The sequence below is a fragment of the Phocoena phocoena genome, chromosome 13, assembly GCF_963924675.1.
Source record: "Phocoena phocoena chromosome 13, mPhoPho1.1, whole genome shotgun sequence".
Classification (NCBI taxonomy): domain Eukaryota; kingdom Metazoa; phylum Chordata; class Mammalia; order Artiodactyla; family Phocoenidae; genus Phocoena; species Phocoena phocoena.
This window is the reverse complement of record NC_089231.1, coordinates 86,913,143-86,929,441: the sequence shown is the minus strand read 5'-3', so window position 1 is coordinate 86,929,441 and position 16,299 is coordinate 86,913,143. Positions and strand designations below refer to the sequence as shown.

At 46.8% G+C, this 16,299-nt stretch overlaps 1 protein-coding gene across 1 annotated transcript in view; it reads right to left on the bottom strand.

Annotated features, from left to right (window-relative positions):
- The window catches only part of TMEM132C (transmembrane protein 132C), a 291,179-nt gene that overhangs the window by 252,842 nt on the left and 22,038 nt on the right, over positions 1-16,299 (bottom strand). The window lies entirely within an intron of this gene.

Sequence of the window (16,299 nt, the reverse complement as noted above, 5' to 3'; positions counted from 1 at the left end):
GAAAACCCATGAAAGAGAGACTTTTTTTTACCTTCTCTCTCCCCAGCATCTGGGCCAGTATATGGACCACGGGAGCACTGAGTAAGTACGAACGAACGAACGAATGAATGGGTGAGTGCCCCGGGAACCACAGGCGGCCAATGCCCGAGCCAATTTCCCTGTCCTGTCAGCATCTCTGGTCTTGGATCTCCCAGGACGCTCACGGCATGTGCAGGTACCACAGAGCCTGACAAAACCCACCGTGTCCCCTCCTTCTGGCTGCCGGCACTGGCTTTTTTGCAGAGCTGCCTCCTGTGAATTGAGTATCTGGTGTTTAGGCAGCTGTCACTGTTTTCCTCAAGCTACGTGCGAAGCCAACAGTCTGTTAAAAAGTGGAAACAAGATCCTCCCGGTTATGGCACCAAAACCAGGGCAAGTGAAACAAACAACAGAAAACACACACGGGGGAAGCACCACCTCTGCCGCAGGGAGTGCCCAGCTCAAGCTACTTGGAGGAGGATGAAACCTCCTTCCTAGGGTGGCCCACATTCAGCCTTGCCGGCAGGAATGATGAGGCCGGCGGGACATCCGCAACTTGGCTGTCTCATCCACAGCATATGCTTCACCAGCAGAGATGCTGCTTGTGGCCAAGGAGCTCAGACCCAGAGGGACGTTCTCCGGAGGCACGGGTGCCACGCTGGTCCTCAGACAAGTTTACTGCAAGGCACGGCGTTTACAAGAAAGACAGGGAGGACGGAAGGGGGAAACGAGGGAGCCGGAGATGGAAAGAGGGAGGAAGAGATTTTGAAAGGCAGGGCAGGTGGGTTGCTAGTTCTTTGAAATTAGAGGCAGCACGTAAAAATGCAGATTCTTAGTTGCATTTGAAAAACTGGAATTTGGGGCCATACTAGGCTGGCCTGCCTCCCTGCAGCTATTAGCTGGAGCCAGGAAGGAGCTGCCCCCTTGGGTCTCTGGGTCACCAAGATGTCCAGCTGGCTGGCCCCTGCATCTCTGGGTCGGCCACCCCAGCCTTAGAGAGGGGCTTTCTTTCTCCACCCAGAGCCCACCCATCCCAGAGAAGAGAAGCTAATCCAGCCCAGCTCTCCAAACCAAATAGGTCCCAGACACAGATGCTTTGCCTCAGCCCAGGCTCTCTGAAGTGGAGGGGGCATCCAACGTTCTAGAAGACTTGGCATCCTCTACAGAAGGTCCCAGGACGCACACAGGAATTGTCTGGCCACTGGCACAGGGGACACTTCTAAGTGCAGCCACCAGAGGGCGTGCCCTGGGGGACCCAGGAGAGGCCAAGGCCAGGGAGGTCTGCAGCCACTGGCAGGCCAGCCGAGCAAGCAGCAGCCAGCCATCCACCTGTCCGTCCATCCATCCATCGGTCACCCAGCCCCGGAGAGCGGAAACTAGCGGTCCAGCCCTGTAGCAACCAGCCTTCAGCAGTCCCCCAGCCCCCTCCCTGCAGCGTGGGCGCCTCTCCAGAACTTGTCATTGTAATGAATGAAAAGCAATTTGGCGCTATAGAATCGCTGGAAGCTTGCACAAGAGAAGTCAGAGAACTCAAACGCTAAGGGGAAAGGGGCTTGGTTTGTCGGCTCCAAGGCACACGTTTCCCCGAGCTGAGTGATACTAGGCGCTTGGTCAGCCAAAGGTGCCCACATTTCCGAGAGCAGGGACCCCAGCCATGTCTGGAATGACAGCGGAGACAAAGTTCACCAGTGAGTCACTCCCGCCAGGGGCTAGGTCCCCGGGCCAGGTCAGGGCAGCCAGACACCCTTTCTTGTCCCGAATGGGATACTGTGGACGGTAGAACACGGCACAGCTCGCTGTGCTTCTAGGTTTGGCAATCACATCTTCATTCATGCGTTGGACAGATATAAACTGAGCATCTACTAGGCACCAGGGAGCAAAGAGGGCTGCAGAGTGTGTACCCTGATGGGAGTGATAATGAGGAAGGTAAGGGGACAGCCGGGCCGTACCTGGACCACGCCCGTCCCAGGCCCTGAGGTCCCAGCTGCGTCCGTCCCTAGCGTGTGACCCTCCGCCAAAGGCCCCACCTTCCTTCACCTCTACGTCCTCATCCACAAGATGCCGGAGAACAGTAATGACACCCACTACACGGGGCTGTCAACGAGATGGAAGGACCCACTCCGTGGAACAGGCTTTGGGCAACCCCAGACCAGGACGGGCGCGGTGAAGCGCTGGCTGCTCTGTTGTTTTTATCATACTCTACAGCGGACCTGTGAACAACTCCGGGGTTAGGGGCGCTGAAAATCCACATTTCCGTGGTTCCTCTGTATCCGAGGTTCTGCATTCGAGAATTCAACTATCCATGGATCATGAAGGACTGCGGTATTTACTATCGAAAAATTATTATTTACATGTAAGTAAGTGGACCTGTGCAGTTGTTCAAGGGTCCACTGTACTTTCTCGTCTTTCCCCACTGATCTCTTGCCAACCCCCTCACCCCCGAATCTACTTTCTGCCCCACGAGAGTGAAAAGCAGGGCTTGTGGGAGGACAGGTGCAGGTTCAGGAGAAACACAAGGGAAGGGGAAATGGAGGGAAATTCCCGGGGCCGCAGCCTCTTTCAGGGGCTACGTCTGCATAAGGGTCGCATATGATCTGGAGACTTCCTTGCCCTGGAGGGAACCCAAGGGAGAGTTCCCCCCCGCGCCCCCACCGCCCCTTTAGCCAAGAGGCAAGCATTGACCTCCTAGCAGTTGAGGAAGAAAACTGGTTAAATGTTGGTCAAAGAAAGAACTGTGCCAGATCTGTGGACTGACTGGAGAGCCTTCGGGGTGAGTGAGAACTGAATTCTGGAAGCAGCGCCTGGAATCTAACCACACCTCCGATGAAAGCTCATCTGGTTGATTAGGAGTCTTGTAGGGTTCTGACCTCAGGCTCTGCTGAGTAAAATGCCCATGAAATCACTGAGGACTAATGCACAGCCCCCAGCACGCAGGGCTGGGCAGGAGGGGTCCTACCATCTCCCGTCCAGCCAGCCACGGTCAAGTCCTTCCGGACCTGAGGGCTGCAGGCCGGCCGGGAGGAGGTCTTCAGTCCCAGCTCAGAGTAGGAGACAGGCTGTGAAGACAGCAGCTGATGTACACAGCCAACCTCACCCACCTTCAAACCTCCCCACCTACTCCCTTTCTCTGTTATTGAATCAAGCCGCAAATCAGATTTCCTTCCCTGGCTATGGTGGGTGTGTCGCATTTTATGCAATGGTGATGCTAGGAAGGACAGCAGTGCACAAACGGAAGTTCCTACAGCTCCTCTCTGGCTTTATGACTTCACAGACCTTTTCTCGTTTCCTAACTTCCAATTCTCCCACCATTAATTAATGATCTAAAAAGTGCCCAAGTGAATCTTTAAATGTTTCCCACGTAAAGCGGAGTTGTGCTTTTATACGTATCACAAACAGTATACGGGGTGGGTATTCTGCTGACTTTAACCGAAAAAGAACAAAATTCCAGGGGGAAATAAAATTCGGAAGATGGCCGATCATGCACCAGGAACTGGTGTTTGTGTTTCTAAGGTTTTCAATAGTCCCCCTAGGATTATCAAAATAGGTGATCATGAAATAAATCAATCCTCCTAGGATTATCGAAATGGGTGAAGGAGGTCAAGAGGTACAAACACAAAGTTATAAAATAAATAAGTATGGGACTTCCCTGGCGGCGCAGTGGTTGAGAATCTGCCTGCTAATGCAGGCGACACGGGTCCAAGCCCTGGTCCAGGAAGATCCCACATGCCGTGGAGCACCTAAGCCCGTGCGCCACAACTACTGAGCCTGCGCTCTAGAGCCCGTGAGCCACAACTACTGAAGCCCACGCGCCTAGAGCCCATGCTCCGCAACAAGAGAAGCCACCACAATGAGAAGCCCACGCACAGCAACGAACAGTAGCCCCCGCTCGCTGCAACTAGAGAAAGCCCACGCGCAGCAACGAAGACCCAACGCAGCCCAAAATAAAACAAATAAATTTAAAATAAAATCAAATACTGAGGATGCAGTGCACAGCACGGTGACTGGAGTTAACACACTGTACTATATTTGAACGTTGCTAAGACAGCAGATCTTAAAAGTTCTCATCACAGGAAAAGGAAATTGTTACTATGGGTGGCAATGAACGTTAACTAGACTTACTGTGATCATTTCACGATATATACAAATCTTGAATCCTCAGGCTGTACCCGTGAAAACGAATATAATATGTCAATTACACCTCAGTTACAAAAAGAAAATCCTCTTAGGTCTTGTTATCCCCATTTCACAGGTGGGAAGAGTGAGGCTGAGAGGTTAACTTACTTTCTAGGCATATAGGGTTTCAAACTGAGATCCAACCAAATTCCAAACCTCAGCTCTTTTCCTGACATTTTGCTACGTGCGTGTGTAAAAGCTTGAAGCAGCAGCCCATAAGGGGTCTCAGACACTTCCAGACAAAGCGAGAAAAATCAAGATTGGAGGCTGTGTCCTATTCCTGGCCTGTCTGTGACCCGCTCTGGGGACACGAATAGCTCAGGTTACTGTAAAGGTTCTACGAGCTGGATGGGGCCGTGTCCTGCTTGGAGTGGGAGTCCAGCGTTAGGCTGGTCAAGTACCAGTTGTGTGTGTCGGGGAAGGGGGGTTGGTGGCCGTCACGCGAGAGTGGAGGAAGGTGAAGACCTCTCACCTGTCTTTGGTGCTGCCACCCTGCGAGGGTAGGGCAAACATCCACCTACTAAATGAGGCCTGATTAGGTGAACCCAAAAGTCTCCAGAAACACGTGGAAAAATCAGAACCGAACAAGATGGATGCATAAGAAGAAAGAGCTCCCGCATCCCTCTGTGTTTTCAGGAGACGCCAGGGGAACTCGTGTGACACGGAATCATGACGCACGGGTCCACGCAGTGGCCTCACACAAGTGATGGAGGCCATCAGATGCCTGGTCCCCAGGCTCGTCTGTCTTGGAGTCACAGAAACTTTGGTGTCTGATCTTTGACGCGGGAGACAAGGATGCCTCGGCTCACGGGGGTCCTTAAAAGCTCTTGACGGAAACCAAACAGCGAGTCCTGCTGACACAGGCACCGAGGCAGGTTCCTCGGAGACCCACCCAGACCCCATGACAGTGCTGCCTGTCTGTCCCCCTGCCAGACCCCCCAGGGGCTGCTGAAGGGACACCGTCCCGTGTCCTCTCCCACGCATGACCGAGGCCCGGGTCCAGCACCTGAGACCAAGGACTTGAGTTGATCAACTCACGATTTACTCTCTAAACAGTTTTCTTTGTCTTCCAAGAAGAAAAAGGCCAGACTTCAGTCCCTACAATAATAATTTAGGTCACTCATCTCTTTTTTCCTTTGTTCCCTTTCCAACAAACAAGGGAGGGAAAGGGAACAAAGGCCTCCTTTGGTTTTGTCGGTTTAGAAAAATTTTTTTTTCTTTCTTTTTTTAACTGAGCAGCTTAGCGAAAATCCCCACCTTGGTATTAGCGATCGGGCCACAGTACGGCAGCTAAACAGATGCCAGTTCTCTTAATAGTGTAAAAAGCAGAGTTGCTTAGATAATCCACAAGCGTTCTGGTGTGGGAGCAGTTCTCAGTGAAAAGGCACGGCTGCAGCACCAGGGCTCCTGGAAGCAGGTCAGAACTTTGTGAGCTGTTGGAAAAGCAAAGTGGCTTAACTTTTCCCATCCCCGAGCTTCTGACTCCTTCCTGCATTAATTGTGCCTTTATGGGAAAGTACTTGCCTGGAAAAACTCATTCAAGTAGCCTCTAAAAACACCGATGGTCCCCTGCCCTGCAAAGACAAGGACGGGGGAGGGAGAAAATAGAAATCCCTGGGGGTGGAGAGAGAAATTTAGGAATGATAAAATGATTAGGAGACCAGGGGGCCTTTGTGTCACTAATCTGACCTGCCTTTATCTTGCCCTGAATCCAGGAACCCACAGGGCTTCCCAGTGGGGTGTCCAGAGGCTGAGCACCATGGGAACTGGCTCAAGCATCCATCACTGGTGGATGGGCGGAGCGGGGCCCGTGAGCTCCTCCAGGGCCCAGGTCAGGTTTCAGTGTTGTGTCTGTTTCACTGCTATGGAAATGGATGGGCAAGTGACAGTGTGAAGGCTGAAAGGGCACCGACTCCATGACCCGCTTCTAAGTGTCTGCCCTAGAGAAACACACACACACGTGCACACGTGCACACACACATAGATGCACACACACGCACCCACAGATACACACAGATATATATATACACACACACTTATACACACATACATAGATACACACACATATTCACACTTACAGACACATGCGCACACACATACATAAATACACACAGATATATATACATACATACACATACATATATACACACACATTCACAGATATACACACGCTCACGCACTTACAGACATGCACGTACACATATATGCGCACACATATACACATACAGACAGATACAGATAAATGAATGCACTTATACACACATATACAAATATACACAGATATACACACACGTTACACACTTACACAAGTGCACCCACAGATACACACGGATATATATACATGTATACACACTTCCACACATACACTTATACATACACATACATATACACACAGATATACACACACATACCACATGCACTAGGAGAAATGTGCAACGAGGTTCACTCTTACGTGTTTTAGCAGAAAATCAGAAAGAGCCTAAATGCCCTTCTATCAACAGGAGAAAGACGGCTGACCCACAATGTATTTATGCAAAGGAATACTGTAGATTAACAAAAAGGAAGAATCTAGCAACAAGAATGGTGACATACTGGTAATTATTAAAGCCGGAGGATGAATCCATGGGAATTCATTATACGCTTCTCTCCTTTTTGTATATGTTTGAAAACTTCCCATCATCAAATGCTAGCTTAGAAAGTAATAAAAAGAGTGACCTAGGTCTGTGATTTTTGTCCAACACAGTAACTACCAGCCAGCCACATGCAGCTATTGAAATTTAAATTAGCCAAAATTAGATACAATTAAAAATTCTCCTTGGTCGCCCTTGCCGAATTTCCAGCGCTCAGTGAACACGTCCACTATTGTAGAAGTTTTGTTGGTCACCGCTGTCTGGACCTATATTTAGTAACACAGATATTAAAAATCTCTTGAGTTTAAAGAACAACGGAAAATAGTCTGTACAGTATGATGGCATTTGTGCATGTTTTCAAAACTCAGGAAATCACACTGCATTTTCTTATGGGCACATATCTGCGGAGGTCCAAAGTGTGGAAAGGGTCCGGGGTTCATGACAAGCTCATAATAGCGGATTCCTTGGCCCAAGGAGAGGCTGAAGTATCCTGGCGTGGCAGCAGGTTGCTAAGCAACGGGCAATTAGCTTAGCCATCACGGTATTAATGCATTATTTGTGTTCCTAAAACACAGTTAAAAATGAATACAGAAAACAAGAAGAAAAGACGTGTCTGAGTGAGGTATGTGGAGGGGGGTCTTCTCCAGGATGTGGACAAAAAGGAGGCTGGAGACCCCAAACACATTGGGGGGGTACCCTCTTTGCGGCCATCATCCACCCCCCTTCGAAAGCAGGTGCCCTTTCCTCTTACGAGGTGGAGAGAGCGGCCATCACTTTTCACTGTTTTCCAAAAGCAAGGCAAGTTTCTGAGAAGTGCTCTCTTTGAGCCACCGAAGTTTGTGTCTTGCCCCTGGCGCGCTTTCAAGCTGACAGATGTCATGTCCTTCTGAGCTGCTCTTTGTGTCTGTCCTGGTATTAAGTCCCCTCCAGCCTCCTAGCTGGGAAGTCTCCTCTGACCTGTCTCTGCTGAGCCTGCCCTGTGATTACAGCCTTCAGATGGGGGTCTTTAAAACAGACCTATATGGGAATAGAATCTAAAACAAAGTGACTCTCTCTCCCTCTCTCTCTCTCTCTCTCTCTGTGTGTGTGTGTGTGTGTGTGTATGATTGACTCACTTTGCTGTACAGCAGAAACTAACACAACATTGTAAATCAACTATAATAAAAAATTAATTTAAAAATGTAGTATAGCCATAAAACGGATTCTTCTGTCATAAAAGGGAATGAAGTTCTGAAACATGCTACAACACGGATGAACCTTGAACACATTTTGCTAAATGAAAGAAGTCAATCACGAAAGACCTCATTCTATCCGCACTCAATGTCCAGAACGGGGAAATCTAAAGTAGATTAGTGGTTGCTTAGGGCTGGGGCATGGGGAATAGGGGGTGATGAACGAAGGGTAGAGGGGTTTCTCTGAGGTAATAAAAATGTTGTAAGATCGACTGTGGTGATGTTGTGCATACCTGAGACTATACTAAAACACCATCGAGTTGTACATTTTAAACGGCCGAATTGTATGGTATGTGAATGCACATCAAGAAAACAGTAAATAAGTGGAATTAGAAAAAAACAAACATAAAACGGCACTTCCCAGGCAGGAGACACTACAAGGGCTGAGAATGGACAGACTTCCTTTCTCACACCTGTAGAGATTTGCTCTTGGGATTTCAAGCCCTTTCACAAAACAGTGCCCACAACAACCCAGCTGAAGCTGTTTCTCGGCAAAGACTGACGTTCCCCCCCTTAGCACACGTATGCAGCATTATCGGCTTTATTTTTCTTAGGAGTCTCTGATCCTACTGACTGGAGGGGAATGGAAAACAAGTAAGGCGGGTGGAACTCTTCAACCAGGCTGTATACGCAGCCATCCTCCTGACTCGCAGGTTCCGTATTTGCGAACCCACGCACTCGCTGAAGTTTATTTGCAGAGTCAAAATCAATAGTCAAGGTGCTTTCACGATCGTTTGCAGACAAGGCTGAGTGGAGAAAAATTTGAGTGGCCTGAATGCATGGGTCCCCTGCTGAGGTCAGAGATGATGCTTTGCCTTCTTGTTTTAGTTCTCAGACGGTATGTAAACAAATGTCCTTTTCACAGTCGATTTAATGTCATGGTTTTCACCTTTTTGTGCTTTTTGTTGCTAATTCCGCTGTTTAAAACAGCATAGTGCTGGGGCTTCCCTGGTGGCGCAGTGGTTGAGAGTCCGCCTGCCGATGCAGGGGACACGGGTGCGTGCCCCGGTCCGGGAAGATCCCACATGTCGCAGAGCAGCTGGGCCCGTGAGCCATGGCCGCTGAGCCTGAGCGTCCGGAGCCTGTGCTCCACAACGGGAGAGGCCACAACAGCGAGAGGCCCGTGTACCGCAAACAAAAAAAACAAACAAAAATACCAGCATAGGGCTGAAGTGCTCGCTAGTGTTCCCAAGTGCAAGAAGGCTGCGATGTGCCTTATGGGGAAAACGTCTTAGACACACTTCATTCAAGCATGAGTTACGATGTTGTTGGCTGTGAGTTCAGTGCCAATGAATCCACAATATATATTAAGCCAGGTGTCTTGAAACAGAAACACACGTTAAAATCAGGTTATGTATTGATCGGTTGACTAAGATGCTGTGACCAGAGGCGCTCAGGATACTGACCCCACCCCTGCCCCCCGTAGTGTTTCTTTTCAAGCAATGGATAGTACTCACTAATTCAGTGTTCACGGCCACTTTAGAGAATAGAACTACTGTCAATAACAAGAATAATGAATATTGACTGTATTTCTCACTATATCTCTGCCTTGGAAAAGAGAAATTCAAATAACACATTTTGCTACCATAGTATTTTAAATCCTGTGGCCTGTTTCTTACTGTGAATGAATTATAACCATGGCGTTATGGATCTTGTGTGGAAGAAATAATTCAAGAAATGGGAGAAGAAAAGGAAGGGGAGCTCACATTTACATAAGATCTGCTGTAACACTTGATAGAGATTCTCTAATTTTGAAGCCAAGCAGGATCCTTCCTGGGGACAGACCCCCCCCCTCTTCCCCCCACTCCCTACACCATGTCCCATGCCTCTTGTTTGTAGAAAAGCTTTAGCCTCCTAGTCTTTCCCTAAGTTTCAAAGAGCAAATTTAATCAGAGAAGTGAGGAAATGCAGAAACAAAAGAAAACCATCAAGCGAGACAAAATAGTAATAGTTTAGCCATTCAACAAAGTCAAGGACCTTTAGTTCCTCCTCAAGGGCTATAGATAATATCCTGAGCCATATCCTTGACTTGTTTTACAGATACTGAAACCACAGCAGGTAGAAGAAGTTAAAGCATACTGACCACCAGCACGCAGACCCCAGACCGTTGGGACCAGAAGGTTGATGATCGAGATTCCTGAAACATCACCCTGTTAGCTCACCACCAACCAATCAGAGGACTGTGCATGAGCTGATCACACACCCCACGACCCTCTCCCTCACCCTTGCCTTTAAAAACCCTTCCCTGAAAGCCATCTAGGAGTTTAGGTCTTTGGAGCATAAGCTGCCCATTCTCCTTACTTGGCACCCGCAATAAACACTGTACTTTCCTTCACCACAACCCAGTGTCAGTAGATTGGCTTTGCTATGCAACAGGAGAGTGGACCCAAGTTTGGTTTGGTAACAGTTTAATTTGCACCCTCATCTGGTAAGATGCCCTGGGCAATCCCATCCCTCAGGCATGGCTTCCTGAGCACCTACTATGTACCAGGCATTGCTCTAGACATCAAGGTCATAACAGTGAAAAATAAAGACAAGAACCCTGCCTTTCTGGAGCTTCCTTTCTGTTGGGAGAACAGGACAATAAGCAAATAAATAAACACCACACGTAGCCGGTAAGATTTTGATAAATGCTGTTGAGTAAGATATGGAAAGAGGGACAGGAAGTTGGTGTAATCTTAGTAAGGTGATCAGAGAAGAACTCACTGAGAAAATGAAAACTGGGTAGAAGATTTGAGGGAAGGAGATTTCACACATAAGGAAGCTGAGATTAAGCGACGGGCCTGAAGTTCTTGGGTTCATCAGAGGCAGGACTGTGATAGGATAACCACTTCATGGGCTGGGCTCCTTTATACTTCTGCCTGCCCTAACACACCACCTCCAGTTCATAGTACAGCATACACTCTTGGTGAGTAATTATGGAGCAGAACTCTACTGTGACCCCATTAGCGTATATTTCCTTTCTTAGGTTGTACAGTGGCTTGAATTGTGGCTCCCCAAAGGATATGACCACTTCCAAACCCCATAACCTGTGACTGTGACCTTATTACCTTAGAAAAGGGGTCTTTGCAGGTGGAATTAAGTTAAGGATTTGTGATGAGACCATCCTCAATTTAGGGCGGACCTTTAATCCAAACAATAAGTGTCCTTTTAAGAGACAGAAGAGAAGACCCAGAGAAGAGGAGGGGTCATGAAGACAGAGGCAGAGACGGGAGGGATGCAGCCACAAGCCAAGGAAGCCAAGCCAGGAGCCACCAGAAGCTGGATGGACCAACTCTCCTAGAGTTTATGGAGAAAGGGGGGCTTAGGATTCTGGCCTCGAGAACAGCAAGAGAATACATTTCTGTTGTTTTTAATCCACCCAGTTAGTGGTCATTCGTTATAGCAGTCTTCGGAAACTCACGTAGGTTGTAAAAAGCCCTGCAGAGAAAAACCAGTTGGAACCCCCCAAATTGTGTGGGCTGATTATCAAAGCAAATAGAGTCAGACACAGAGGCTGGTGCTCAGCTAGTCTGTAGAAACATCACCCAGGCAGTTAATCTCTCTTTCCCCCCACCACCTACCCTTCCCTTCACCCGCATCTTTCCTTTCCTCGACCATCAAGAGTCTGACTCCGTGTGAAGGCGTGGTGCACGCACAGCGGCCCAGCCCAGCATCTCTGACGCTTCCTATGGTCCGGAGCAGAAAGAAATCGAGTCATCTTTTGTGCCTCAAGAACTGGTCCTCATTCCACTCACAAGGCCGGAGGAATCAGCATCTCTATGACAACTCCTTCCACCTGCAGTGATGGCTCAAGGCAAGAGACACCTTAATAGCACCAATTTAGTGCTTTGATGAGGGCATCCTTGAAACCGTGTTCTCCCGTCAAAAACTGTGAGTGACATGAAATATATTTGTTTTATGAAATCTTGATCTCCTCTCTGGGTAATGAAAGTATAAATGAATAGATGTACTTAATGCTTCAAAACAAACCAACAAACAAACTCTGCTGCCTTCTTAAATCTCCAAGGGAGTTTTTTTTTTTAAAGATCTCTTTGATGTGGACCATTTTTAAAGTCTTTATTGAATTTGTTACAATATTGCTTCTGGTTTTTTTTTTTTTCTTGGCCAAGAGACATGTGGGATCTTAGCTCCCCAACCAGGGATCGCACCGGCACCCTCTGCATTGGAAGGCGAAGTCTTAACCACTGGACCGCCAGGGGAGTCCCCGGAGTTTATTTCTTTAAATGGGTACAGTAACAACCCTAAAAGGCTGGTTAAACTGCTCAGATTCCCGGATCCATGCTGAAAGCATTCTTATCTCGCAAGTCCAATCTGGATCTCACACAAGCACAGGTAACTCATCCATGGAAGTGATGTGGGCAGGGAGAAAATCTGAGTTATAAAGTCGGAGACATTAGATCTCGGAGTTGCCCTCAGACCTCTAACCACCAGCCTGAGAGAAGGAACAATGCTGTTCCTAAAGGGAAGAAAGCCAGATTCCAGAGAAATGTAGATTAATCTAAAAATCTACACTGACTATTCATGAACCTGAACTATTCAGCCTAAGTGCCTTTTCTACTTCAGGGCTTAACAAGGAGGAACTGGAAAGTGGAATGTAGAGCAGTCGTTTGCAAACATTTTGGGGTGTGTCCCACAGTCTGAAACATTTTCATCCTGACTTGGACACGTGCATACACGCGCACGCACGTATAAATTCATCTAACCAAAATGAAAGTTTCATAATGTCAGAGTTCAATGTTTTCTATTCTACTCCTATATAAGCTGTTCCATTTGGTGCCCTTTCATTCTATGCTATTCTAATTCCTTTTTAAAAATTTACCCACTAAAGTGATCTCACCTCCTTCTAGTGGGTCAGCACTTAGAGTTTAAAAAAAGACCACCCAGTCGTGCAATGGCGTCACATCTTATATGGTAGGTAGATTTTATAGTTAGCTTGTAAGGCAAAAAGACACCATAAAATATATCCTTGAAAAACACCTCTGGAAAGCACAGTGGTGGGGAATAGTACAAAATCTCTTAGTTCAATGAGTCCAGCAGTTTCTCCCTCCAGCATCAGAGAAAATAGATGTTTCCACAGTTGAATGCCAGCAGTGGTCGGTATGTTTGGGGGCCGTGCATCTTTATGCAATAAACTCATACTATGACAAACACAGAACAGAGAATAATGGGGGTAAGAGAGCCTCATATTTTATGCCCATTTCAGGGCATGTGCCCATGTGTGCAGACGCCAGGGAATCACACTTTCTCTTAGGGTTTCTGTTGCCAGTACGAAATGAGATTAATACCTCTGATGAGTTCTGTTTTCTCTTCTGTGAAATAAGCATTCATTCACCCTACCAATTGTTTGGAACTCCTATGGGCAAAGCACTGTTCTAGCTTTCAAATTCCCCACAGCCTCTAAATCATGTCACGATTTGATCGGCCATTTATAAGTCAAGTCACACACTGACACACAAGCCTTGAGACCCCTGGAACCTGAGTGGTTTTATCTAATGCTTCAAGTTCATAAGCTTTGCAGTCCCTCAGTTCTTTAAGTCCACAACCCTTATTTTCCCTTCTATAGAAACAAATATCACATGATTCTTTGATATCTGAAGTTGATACTTAACCAAAAAAGATATTCTGAAGGCTTTTTTTCCCCCTATTAAGACCTCAAGGGACAACATTGCTAATTATTAGAGAAATGCAAATCAAAACCACACTGAGGTACCACTTCACACGAGTCAGAATGGCCATAATCAAAAAGTCTACAAATAACAAATGCTGGGACTTCCCTGGTGGCACAGTGGTTAAGAATCCGCCTGCCAATGCAGGGGACACAGGTTCAAGCCCTGGTCCGGGAGGATCCCACATGCCAACTAAGCCCATGCGCCACAACTACCGAGCCTGCACTCTAGAGCCCATGAGCCATAACTACTGAGCCCACGAGCCATAACTACTGAGCCCATGAGCCATAACTACTGAGCCCACGAGCCGTAACTACTGAGCCCATGAGCCATAACTACTGAGCCCACAACGACGAGTAGCTCCCGCTTGACACAACTAGAGAAAGCCCACACACAGCAATGAAGACTCAACGCAACCAAAAATAAATAAATGAATAAACAAATAAGTTTTAAAAAAACACAAACAAATAACAAATGCTGGAGAGGATGTAGAGAAAAGGGGACCCTCCTACACTGTTGGTGGGAATGTAAATTGGTGCAGCCACTGTGGAGAACACTATGGAGGTTCCTCAAAAAACTAAAAATAGAGCTACCATATGATCTAACAATCACACTCCTGGGTCTTTATCTGGAAAAGACCAAAATTCCCATTCAAAAAGATACATGCACCCCAGTGTTCACAGCAGCACTATTTACAATAGCCAAGACATGGAAAAAACCCAAATGCTGTATCAACAGATGCATGGATAAAGAGGATGTAGTACATATAGACAATGGAATATTACTCAGCCATAAAAAGAATGAAATAATGCCATCTGCAGCAACATGGATGGACCTATGTATTATTATACTGAGTGAAGTAAGTCAGACAATGACAAATATCATATGATATCACTTATATATGGAGTCTAAAAAATAATATAAATGGATCTATTTACAAAACAGAAAAAGACTCAGAGACTGAAAACAAACTTGTGGTTACCAAAGGGGAAAGGGGGGAGGAGGCATAAATTAGGATTGTGGAATTAACAGATATACACTACTATATATAAAATAGGTAAACAACAAGTATTTACTATATAACACATGGAACAATATTCAGTATCTTGTAATAACCTATAATGGAAAAAAATCTGCAAAAAATAATACATATATATATATAATTGAATCACTTTGCTGTACACCTGAAACTAACCCAATATTGTAAATCAACTCTACTTAAACAAAAAAACCTTGAGCAAATAATAAAAGCAATTTTATTGTGAGACAAGTAGCAAAGTTTCAGATTCCTATCCCACCATCCCAGAACATGTTCTATCAGCTGTTTCAAAATTTAGACCCTGAGACCTCCACAAATCAGAAGAAAAATAATCTCTCCAGTGCACCTGGTTACTTGGAGCCCGGGAAAGAATTCGGGCAGGCTACCACAGTATTTCTTTGGTTCGCTTCCTTCTAAAAATCCTTAACTTATGATTTCAAACATTATCCTAGTGATTGCAGTTTCCTGATGATTAACAGCTGCAAAGTCATCACTGTCTTAAGCTTTCTCCAAAGGGAGGAGCGGAAACCAGAACAAACCCACAGCAAACCCCTGCTTAAAGGCCCAAAGCTCCCCACCGCACTTGGAATAAAACCCAACTTCTTCTCGTGGCCTCTGAGGCTCAGCATGGTCTGGCCTTTGCCTAGTTCCCCAAACACACCTTCTCAATCTCCCCCTTGCTTCCTGTACTGCAGACCCAGTGGCCATCGTTTTTTCCCGGGACACACCATTGTCGTTCATGCCTCAAATCCACCTTTGCATCCATCACACACACACACACACACACACACACACTCTCTCTCTCTCTCTCTCTCCTTTAAGTGCCTCATTCCCACACTTTACTTGGATCTCAGTTCACTTGTCATTTCCTTAGAAAGTTGAATTATGTCTCCTGAAAAGATATGTCCAAGTCCTAACTCTTGGTTCTGTGAATGCGGCCTTCTTTGCAAACAGGGTCTTTGTAGATATAATTAGTTCATGATCTCAACATGAAATTATCTGAGATTTAGGGTGAGTTCTAAATCCGATGACTGGTTTCCGTATCAGAGAGTAGAGAGGGATTTCTGAGACATTTTATAGACACAGAGAAGAAACACTGAGGGGAGGGGTCATGTGAAGAAAGGGTCAGACATGGGAGTGGTGCGGACACTGGCCAACCACTGGCAACCACGAGAAATTAGGAGCCAGGCATGGAAAGAATGTTCTGCAGAGCCTCTAGAAGGAACCAACCCTGCCAACACCTTGATTTGAGATTCTTGGTCTTCAGACATTTCTTGTGCTTTAAGACACCAAGTGTAGGGTAATGTGCTATGGTGGCCCCAGGAAACACACGTGGGAAGATCCCCCTTACACATCCTATTGGACACGGCCTCCATCCCCTTCAGTCACTCTCTGTTCCACCGAGAGCTTTTCAATCAAGGAAATTTGGTTCCGCAGAGGACATCTGGCAAGATCTGAGGGCATTTTGGGCTGGAGCCATCGGGGGATGAGCCTGGCATCTGGTTGGTAGAGGCAAGGAATTCTGCTAAGTGTCTCAC